Below are 11,438 nucleotides of genomic sequence, written 5' to 3' on the forward strand. Positions count from 1 at the left end.
ACCTACAAGGTATAATAATATGCTAGTCAAACTCTAGTAGGACCAAGTATGGAACCGGTATAACCTGCGTTGTAGTGTTTGCCGTGACCTAATGTGCAGTCGTATTTAAGTACAGTCAGCGACAGGTTGAGATGGCATTCGGGGTATGAGATGAGGCCGGAGGACGCCCCGCACACACGCACGTCATCCGCGCTCGCCCGCATCGTGTTAGCGCGAGGGCTGTGCGGATGTGCGGGGCGTTCTCTCCCATATTGCCGTCTCGACCTGTCGCGTACTAGATAGTATATAGGTAGAGGCGAAATTTTCACAGAATGTGTAGATAGACCATATCTGTAGCTCAGGCTCGGGGGTCATGCATTACGAAATAGGTATAAAAAACACAATTTGTGGCTAACAACTGGAGTAATGTCGGTCGTGTCGGGAGTGTGCGATGCCGTCACCGCTATAATCGGCGAAGGTCCGTCGCCATGCGTGACCAACGACGACGGTTCGTAAGAGCAATTCACACTGTATAATATTCTTCTCGTACAGGCGATTCTTTTATCGCATCATACCTATGATATCTACTCAAGTGATATGACCGTTGTTTAGCTCCTGTCCAGTTGAAGTACAGTAGCTGGCAGGAAATAATGTACCTACATCGGCCTTTAGAAAGACATTTTCGTAGAGCGTTGTCTCTATCGTTGAGACAGACAAAACGTCAGATAGGTATGAGTGACAGAGACAACACAACGAAATCTCATTCTAAAGGTCGATACCTAGGTACAATATTTCTTGCGGTTACTGTATGAGACTAGTAGTATACCTAAGACCTAAGTACATCGATGTATTTTAAGTAGGTACCGACGGCCAGCGCCGGCGACGGACGCGACGATGAGGACGACTATAACGAAATTCTTTTTCTTCGCTATTGCTACACTTTCCTGAACTATCTTCTGAGAATGAACCCAAATGGTTTTGTTTCATTGTTCGGTTCCAAATTTTAGTTTCGCCTTTTTCAAATTCATGTCGTTTAAAAATCTTAAAAATAAATAACAATTCTTGAACTTTCATAATAATTTATATAGCCAATAAACCGTTTTATTACATGCCGTAGGTTAGATCGTCCAAGCATGCCGTTACATCAGCCAAAATAACCGGATGACAAAAACCTATAAAAATTTATTTGCAGCATAAATATAAATATATCGCTGTTGTAACACTGGATTTTTCACACTAACTTGAACAAAATTTAATTGAAGGATCCCTATTGAAGCTAACTAAACCGATCTCTGACTTCCGGTAAACGAGTTGATGAATGGTATTCTTTAAAGTACCTACTCAGGTACGTACCTACTTACTATTTTTTTTTCATAAAACCTTAGAAATAGAGTCATCAAAATACGGATAGTCTGCTTCTTTAGCACTCAGCGCTTGCATTTTACTCGTATTCCATCGTAAACTTCCTCCTAAATGACTTATGAATCAATATAAGGTATACTTCTTTATTAGTCACCTATGCATAATCAATTAAGTTTACGTAACTTATTAACTAATAAAAAAAATATTTGTGAACATAATGTACCTACCTATAGATAGTAGAAACCCTACAAGATTCTAGTTTAGGTAAGTAAGTAACTATAATAGGTAAGATGACTGAAATTTCATGCGGTCAATGACTTTTTTTTGAATGACCCGCGAAGAAATACGATATCCTGTACATTATTTAGTTCAGAATAGTTTTATAATCCACATAAATACGAAATCAATAATCTAATAAGTAAGTAAGTAGGGACCTACTTAATTATTTTTTTCAAACCACGGGGTGAACTAGAGAATATTGTTCAGTAGGTACATAATATATTACATATACCTACTTACTTATATTAAAATGAGGTCTTTTGTTGTCACACTAGGATATCTATAACTTTAAGAGAGCGATAACTAAATGTCCAGTTTCTGCAGTTACACAGATAACCTCTGTGCAGTCTGTGCTACTATCGCATACGGTGTAATAAAAAAAACCGGCCAAGTGCAAATCACACTTGCGCACTGAAGGTTCCGTACTACAATCGTATTTTATCGACATTTTGCGCGATAGATCAAAAACTACTTACTAGATCTCGTTTAAAGCAATTTTCGGTGGAAGTTTGTATGGTAATGTACCTACATCATATATATTTTTTAGTTTTATCATTCTCTTATTTTAGGAGTTACAGGGGGGGGGGGGGGGAGACACATTTTACCACTTTGGAAGTGTCTCTCGCACAAACAAGGTAGGTATTCAGTTTAGAAAAAAATGATATTAGAAACCTCAATATTATTTTTGAAGACCTATCCATAGATACCCTACACGTATGGGTTTGATGAAAAAAAAATATTTGAGTTTCAGTATAGCTCTTATAGTTTCGGAAAAAGTGGCTGTGACATACGGACGGACGGACGGACGGACGGACGGACGGACGGACGGACGGACGGTCCGTATGTCACAGCCACTTTTTCCGAAACTATAAGAGCTATACTGAAACTCAAATATTTTTTTTTCATCAAACCCATACGTGTAGGGTACAGACAGACAGACAGACAGACAGACAGACAGACAGACAGACAGACAGACAGACAGACAGACAGACAGACAGACAGACAGACAGACAGACAGACAGACAGACAGACAGACAGACAGACAGACAGACAGACAGACAGACAGACAGACAGACAGACAGACAGACAGACAGACAGACAGACAGACAGACAGACAGACAGACAGACAGACAGACAGACAGACAGACAGACAGACAGACAGACAGACAGACAGACAGACAGACAGACAGACAGACAGACAGACAGACAGACAGACAGACAGACAGACAGACAGACAGACAGACAGACAGACAGACAGACAGACAGACAGACAGACAGACAGACAGACAGACAGACAGACAGACAGACAGACAGACAGACAGACAGACAGACAGACAGACAGACAGACAGACAGACAGACAGACAGACAGACAGACAGACAGACAGACAGACAGACAGACAGACAGACAGACAGACAGACAGACAGACAGACAGACAGACAGACAGACAGACAGACAGACAGACAGACAGACAGACAGACAGACAGACAGACAGACAGACAGACAGACAGACAGACAGACAGACAGACAGACAGACAGACAGACAGACAGACAGACAGACAGACAGACAGACAGACAGACAGACAGACAGACAGACAGACAGACAGACAGACAGACAGACAGACAGACAGACAGACAGACAGACAGACAGACAGACAGACAGACGTTTTCGTTTCCGTTTTTTGCCATTCGGCTACGGAACCCTAAAAACAATAGAATAGACGTGTTTGTACCTACTCGTACATTGACTGGAACTAATTAAAGCATTTAAAATAAATAATAAGCATTTCAGCAGTTGCTTATTTTAAATTTCGCTTGAGGTTCTTCGCTTTCCCAAAAGAGGATGATTTTTGTAGGTAACTAATTTTTTTAAAAAGTAGGTAGGTATAAAAACAAAAAATTTAAAAAATATCAAAATCGGAGCTGATTCTGAGGACTTCGAAGATTGGCTATTTAACGGCTTCATTGACTCCACTATAATATGAATGGTGTCGCATCTTAGCGATTATGAGCCCGACGCGGGTTGTTTCTGTATACCTACTGTACCTAACATAGACTGTATTCATGCATGATACAAAGGAGAGGACCTTATAAAGCTGCGGGCATGCATTACAGTCACTGCGCTGAATCACGTCTCTGAAGAATACTAAAAAAGCTGAGCGCACAGAAAAATACATAAACTTTTTAAAGATCAAAAAGTTTGTGTGTTTTTCGGTGCGCCTTTTCATGCGTGCATGGTCTATAAGGGTGCCGACAGACTATAATTATTATTTCTACCATATTATTTTGCTTATTTGAAAAGAAGAAAAATGTCCCAGGATACCGCAGATAGCAATCACAAAGCCACATCGAACACGAGTTTATGAACAGTTCCAAAACCACAGAATGCTAAATAGTAAGTAGGTAGTAGTACCTACTAATGTCACACTAGTTCACCGAGATTAGCTACAGCCTAGTGAAGGTCAGAAATTTTAGGATAGGTTATGACTTATCATAGATAAGTATTAACTACCAGCTCATAGAAATTAGCTACCTGTTAAAGGGTAGAAGCTTAGATGAATTATTCATCTAAGGTCAGAAGTTTTGGGATAGTTACTAACTAGGTACCTACCTACGTAGATACATCGTGTGTTACAAGGGTGTTTATACCTACCGCTCTCCTTAGAATAACCAGTTACCTTTCTGACTAAATACTCCTACTACTATTTTCATTGTAGGTAAGTAGATATACTTACTTATATATAGATATCAAATAAATATTTCAGTCATCCATATGGCGTTTGTTACATATTCTGGTTTCATATTATATTAAGTAATCAACCTACCCCTAGGCCCTATTATAAATGCGATAGTGTGTTTGTTTGTTGGTTTGTCCTTCAAACACGCCGCAACGGAGCAATGGATCGAGGTGACTTTTTTGCAGGGGTATAGTTTTAAGACCTGGAGAGTGACGTAGGCAATGACATAGGTTACTTTTTATCCCACAATATTAAAGAATTCCCACGTGATTTTTAAAACCTAAATCCATGAGTACGAAGTCGCGGCCATCAGCGATTAGTAAGTACCTAATACATCGCTTAAAAAGTCTTTTAATCTTTTACAAAGTTGGATTTACTTAAACATATCTTTCTTATTTTACTTAAGCAAGTAAATCAATTTCCAGACTGTGAAAATGAATCAACACAATCGAGAAAACCTCAATATTCAGTTCAGATTCAGTAAGAAGCCTTGAAAATAAACACATTCTTCCAAAAATTTGCTTTGGACACAAATATAATATCTTGGGTTAAATAAGTACTTGTTTACTTACATATAAACATGTGAACTTACGCAAAGTTATTTACATCAGCTCATCTTGCATCTTCAAAGAAAACAAGTTTAGCACTCACTAGTCACTAAGTATTAATTTGATTACAAAACTTTGTTTCTCATGAAATTTAGATTCTGTGAATTATTAATAAACAAAAAAAATCCTTCTTCACACTGCTGCACTAAATCGTCATATTCGACCGGCCTCGTATTGCAAATGCAAAAATACATACGTAGTAAGTAGGTAGATGTAAATAATTACGTGCAAGGAGAAAGTCAACCAAACACAGGAATATATTATTTACACCCAATTATTTCTGTGGTCATGACTTGTGATATGAAATGGTGAGTAGAAACGTCTTAGCTCGCTAAGTTTGCGTCGCGAACGGCACACCGCGTCGTCACGCCTGCTACAACTGGGGCCGCAGTCCGCAATAAATTGCGCTCTTGTTTTCTTTAATTTTTTACCTCTTCGTCGATTCGTAGTCGCAACTCTCGCCTGCTCTCAAGATTCCAAAGCTTCACCGTAGTTTTAATTTAAATTTAATCATAGCGTTTCCTACGCTACACTAACAATTTCTTTGTACAAATGCAAATTATTAGTTTGTACTTTGTAGAAAATAATAAAGCCTTTCCACTGATAACTTAATAGTTTATTTGCTTTGTTTTAGTAGTTATCAAAAACAAAAACTATTCTATTGTCCTAACACCTAGATTAGATTTATAAAGAAAACAAAGATCAGGCCTTTTTCTTTAATATGCACGAGGCCCCAGTAGTTAGTCTTTTTTTCTTTTTGTCCCAAACATACCTACTGTGGGTAGGAACATTAAAAATGGAATCTAAGAAAGATCAAGTAGGTACCTTCACTATATTCATAATATGTAGAGATCGTAGAGCGATATACTTAATATAACACAATATGTTGTTAAACAAATAGGTACCCTACTTTAAATAAATTGCAAAATTCAGAAATTAAACTCCAAATAGGTAGTTATATATTGTATATTATATTAATTACATAATATTTAATTAAAAATACCATAACCGCCATACTCGTCAACAATGAAAATAATTATTATGGTCTACCTATATCAAAAGGACTTTAGTAAATACCTACTTATAAGAAAAACTTTTGAAAATATGTACAGCAAAAGTATGTATTCATTAAAAGATACTACGACACTTCTGCACAATCAGAGCTCTGCATAATGAATGGTGATATCAGCAAAATTAATGATGCCGCAGGCGTGCACGAGACCACGGCCATCCATATTTGCTGAGAACAATGAGTGCGATAAAACACGCTCAATGAATGACTTATTAAAACAGGAATAGCTCACGCAGATCAGAGTTGATTTATTTATTTACCGTATGTGACTATTTAAATATCCTTTCTTTTCCTTTCCAGACCACACTTGTAGCATTTTGCGCTGATGCCGTTTACCATTTAATTTGTTTTCTGATTTTATTTTCCTGGAAAAGCTCTGGTTATTTCAATGCTTTCGGCAAGATGAGTATTAAAAATTCGCCAGAAGCTAATTGCAAGTTACACCCTATATTATAACAGTGGAATACCAACTTACCTAGCGTTTGAGAGTAAGTACTTTCGTACTCTTAATTTTTATTGGACTGGACCCAATCACCTGAAAAAGGTGACGGGAGGCGAGTGGATGAGGAAGGCGGAGGACCGTGTTTGATTGCTCGTTCTTGAAAAGGCCTATGTCCAGCAGTGGACGCATAAAGGCTCTTGGATTGGATTTGATATACAAGGGTAGGTATAAGTCTATGTATTGGCAGTCTATAATTAAATAACGTGTACCATAATCTCATTGATCTACCTCTTGTTTAGTTGCGCACGTGTACTTTTTACCGATTCTATTTTATTTTTATTGACAGACAATTAATGTGAGTATTACTTTATTCTCTGGTTCAAATGGTACCTACCTAGTCACCCAAAATTATCATCCAGGATCTGGCTAATAGATTGCACAAGAAATCGTGAAGCTGCAAAATGCTTTTTGAGCATCAGTTTAATAATTCATTTCTGTTTTCTAATGTCGTAACTAGTTTCTAAACACTATAAGTAGGTACCTACCTAATACTTATCAAATTGCAGAGAATTGGCTATTAGTGACCAGCTAGCTGTCTGTGTAATAGACATCAGGAGTAAACGGCGGTAAACAACCTACATGTTGAGGAGTAGAGAGGAATAATATTAGCATAAATTGGAGGTCGGCGGCATTGGAACCGGTTTGCTGCCTCAGGCTTGGCACTGATATGACGTCATCGATGACATCATCGCCAAAATGCTAACATACGTGACATGAATTTCACTTCTAAAACGTGAATAAACAAGAAAAAAAAAAAAGCAAAAAAGTAGTAAAATAGGTACCTAGATAAGTTATTATTCAGTTATTTTTCAATTTCCGTATTTAGATAGGAAGGTGGAACATCTGGGAAATAGGAACTTCTATTAGGTATATAGGTATTTAACGAACCATTGGAATTAGAGTTTATTTGACTGAAAATACAAGGTCGTATCTACCTGCAAACCCACTTAAATGTTTTTAATCAGGAAAATTTATGTCACGCGTCCTTCTTACCTCCACCTACTAGATTTCTTATGAATAAAGTATGCACAGTGTTGACTGGTCTAATAACTGACCTAACTACAAAAATTGCTAAGGTTAATACCTACTTAACTTAGTCAAGATATTATTATAATTTAGTTTCTGTAGTCCATGATTATAATATATATAAACAATTTGTTCATATATATTATTTAATATACTTGTGTGCCGAAAAACCAAGATTCCAATTTCCTATTGGAATCTTGGTTTGCCCAAACTCTACGTAAATATCGTGCTAAATAATAAATATATACATGTTTATATATAACACATATATATATTTATAGGTATATTTGAATGAAAAACCAAATCATTTTCTAACGCAATTTAGACGCAAGATTCTATAATAGTTAAATATACGTATAGTCAAAGTCAGTTTTAGGCGTCATTCCTAAGAATATTTCATTTTAAAATGCTAATACCTCGGCCGAATATCCTGAAGCTTCGAAATTGTGGAGCTTACCACTAAAAGTTCAGGCGTGGCGTTTCTTGGAAAGTGATGAAGTTTTATTAATAACTGTCAGCAGAAATGCTGTATTTGGGTCACAAGGCACGCCTAGTCAACCATTGCCTATACCTATAGGTCTATCAATCACCCCTATTAACTATCTACAACCCTAACTTTTCGAATTACGATATTTTGTAAACCACACAGCTATAAAGCGCCTTGTAGAGTTAAAATCGATGTAACTCATCGTGTTCTCTTTTTGACAGAGCAAAGCGAGGTCCTGACTTCTCCGAGTCTACTTGAGTGAAATTGCACTTGTCCGTCCATCCGTCCGTCTGTCACAGCCTTGTAGCTTCTGAATTACTGAATGTAATAACTTCTTTAAACATATGATGGCCTTCAGCCTAATATTGCATTAAAAAAGCTTTATTTCAGGGGGGCTCCCATACGAAATGAGGGGATTTAAAGTGGCGATTGAATTCGACGCTATATAATGTCAATAACGGCTACATATTATTAGTAACTGAAATTTGTGTATAATTGCAGTTATATCCTGCACTTGAACAACAAATACTAAAATTAGATAAATATTATAAAAAAAGCAAAATTAATTCATTTTTAATGGGTGTCAAAATTTCACAATAAATAATAATGAAGCAAACTTATTGCGTTATTGCTCCCAGCAATTTTACAGGCGAACGTCCGCAAGGTTTGGGACGAAGCACTAGTGACGACAAATACTTTCTCATAACCGTATACCTACCTTACCTACCAACATAAAATAATAAATAACTACCTATGTTCGAAAACTTTTCAAAGGGAAAGTAGATAAGTAGATCAGAGCTTTATAATGTCGAAATTTCCACAACAATGGGTTCACGGAAGATAATTAATTGATTATCTTTCGTGAATTGATCAAATCAAAAGTTTTTATCGAAAGGGAAAATACCTTCCTACAAAGGATCGTAAAGTTACGCTATTTAAAAATTTCTATTAAGTACCAAAATTATAGTTTGTCGCCGCCCTTAATCCTAGAGCCTGCCCAGTCTGCACTCTTTCCTAGTCACTGACTTGCAGAGTCCGTGCTCCTACATCTACTCGTGTGCTCCTACTGTGCTAGTCTTAACCAGCTGATGCGCGGGACTTCGTCCGCGTGGATTTAGGTTTTTAAAGATCCCGTGGGAACTTTTTGATTTTCCAGGATAAAAAGTAGCCTGTGTCACTATCCACGTCTTTAACTAAATGCAAACACGCAATAACACCCGCACAGCCCTCACGCTAACCCCGTGCGGGATAGCGCGAGTGACGTGCGGGTGTGCGGTGCATCCTACCGCCTCATTACTCATCATGCCCCGATTGCCATCTCGACCTGTCGCGAACTATAGGCACCTAAATAAATAAATAAACTAGATTACAAAATTACCTACTTTAGTAGACTACCTAAGTCCAAATTCAGGACTTACCTATTTATCTTTTGGATATGAGACATCTTGTCCCCAGTCCGCATTATTTTGAATTTTATTTGATACCTACTTAAATAAATTAGGTAGGATTAAGGATTTAATGGTGAAGGAATATATCGTGCGTTCTCCATTATATCTCAAGCGTGTGTGGAATCTGTCAATCCGTACTTGACCAGCATGGTGGACTGTGGTCAAACCATTCTCATTATGAGACCTGTGCTCAGTAGTGCGCCGGCAATAGGTTGATCATTCATAATGATGATGATGAGGTATTAACTAAACTAACAGTCAGTAAGAAATCCTATACAAAAAAACTCATCTTACCCAAAAAATAACAGTTATTCCATTTGCACTTTCACTTTAATTAAAAGATGAAACACCACTTGCACATTTTTCCTCGATTAACACGCTCAAGAGTGTTTTAAATCAAAATTACCACGCTTTATAACATGGAACACGGACACGCTGGTCGTAGACTCACATAACACTGTGGAACACCGCTGTGGAACACTGTCTAATGTCTATTACTACTACTGGCCAAGTGGCAACTGGCAACTACTTATTAGTAGTAAGTACTAGTCTTGGGTTCTTGCGTTTTTGACTGCGCGCCAGTGGCGGCTGTAGTGTGTACATATATTTGGTCTCAATTTACCCTAGATTTTGAGTTAATTATTGGAAGATATATTATCCCAATTTTTGTATGTTATAAATTTTATTGACTCTTATTTTCCCCACAGTAAATCAATTAAAATTAATGATTAAACGAACTTACCTGTACGTGAAGTTCTATCATAATTATACGAAGTGCTACGTCCGAAGAATCAGTAACGTCTAGATATTATTGAACACAATGTAGTACGCATAAGGAGTCACCACTTCAGCACTGTAGTTTAGTTTTTTTTTTTTATCACCCCCCGATCGGACAACCTCACTCGCCTCACGGCCGTCGCACCGCCGCTTTTCATTCGCATTTTATTGCTCAACCACTTCACTTGTTCAGTATCTCGCACGCAGTAGGCTTATAATTTAATCATTTAATAAATAGTAACTATGCCGAAACGTGTAAACGAAAGTAGTTTGGAATTTATAGCGAATAAATTAAGAAAACTAGAAAAGAGTAACAGAATGCAGGATACCTTCAAAGTCTTGCAATTATTTAGGTTATACTTATCATAAATGGCAATTATCATAACCTATGCTACGCTTAAAACGCTCCAAAATACGGAAATTTGCCAAATTATTAGGTTTATTTGTCTCTGCATGCCATGCCATAGAATACGGATGGTTACAGTACGAAACCCATATAACCTGCGACAATTATGAAGCATTTATGACAATGTCACAACCCTTACTAATTTAAATTGGTGGCTGAATGTCATTGACCATTCAGTTCATAGAATCAGAAGCGACAGCTATGTATTAGAGAAGCTATGTCTGGTCTGACGCCTCAAAAACGGGATGGTCAAACCGCTAAGTGGTCGCTGGTCTTATAGTGAGGGGCAACTACAAATCATTCATCTCGATCTTTTAGCTGCGTACTTTGCCCTAAAGCTATTTGCAAAGTGTTTTTACGACTTTCAGATATTACTTAGAATAATAATTGACAACACAACTGCAGTGAGCTAGATTAATCGCATAGGCGGCGTTAAATACCCTTGCATGAACAACGTCACTAAAGACATATGGCAGTAGTGTGAGTCTCAGATGATTATTATAGTAGCTTTATATATTAACTAAGTCGTTAGATAATATAATTGCTGATCGGGAATCAGGAAGAAGACTTTGAAGGTATCCTGCATTATGTTACTCTTTTCTAGTTTTCTTAATTTATTCACTATAAATTCCAAACTACTTTCGTTTACACGTTTCGGCATAGTTACTATTTATTAAATTATTAAATTATAAGCCTACTGCGTGCGAGATACTGAACAAGTGAAGTGGTTGAGCACTAAAATGCGAATGAAAAGC

The 11,438-nt window shown here is 37.3% G+C and overlaps 1 protein-coding gene across 5 annotated transcripts in view; it reads right to left on the bottom strand.

Annotated features, from left to right (window-relative positions):
- SP1173 overlaps positions 1–10,019 on the bottom strand; it is a 31,787-nt gene extending 21,768 nt beyond the window's left edge. For 2 of the 5 annotated variants that reach the window (XM_069499073.1, XM_034969783.2), the window contains exon 1: positions 9,795–10,019. The gene's annotated coding sequence lies outside the window, so the exon portion shown is untranslated. Of the gene's footprint in view, positions 1–4,928; positions 5,339–9,794 lie in introns of those variants that run through there. The other 3 variants (XM_069499074.1, XM_069499071.1, XM_069499072.1) reach the window with 2 other exon arrangements.
- Between the last annotated feature and the right edge of the window lie 1,419 nt (positions 10,020–11,438).

The sequence above is a fragment of the Maniola hyperantus genome, chromosome 6 (genome assembly GCF_902806685.2).
Source record: "Maniola hyperantus chromosome 6, iAphHyp1.2, whole genome shotgun sequence".
In the NCBI taxonomy this organism is placed as follows: Eukaryota; Metazoa; Arthropoda; class Insecta; order Lepidoptera; family Nymphalidae; genus Maniola; species Maniola hyperantus.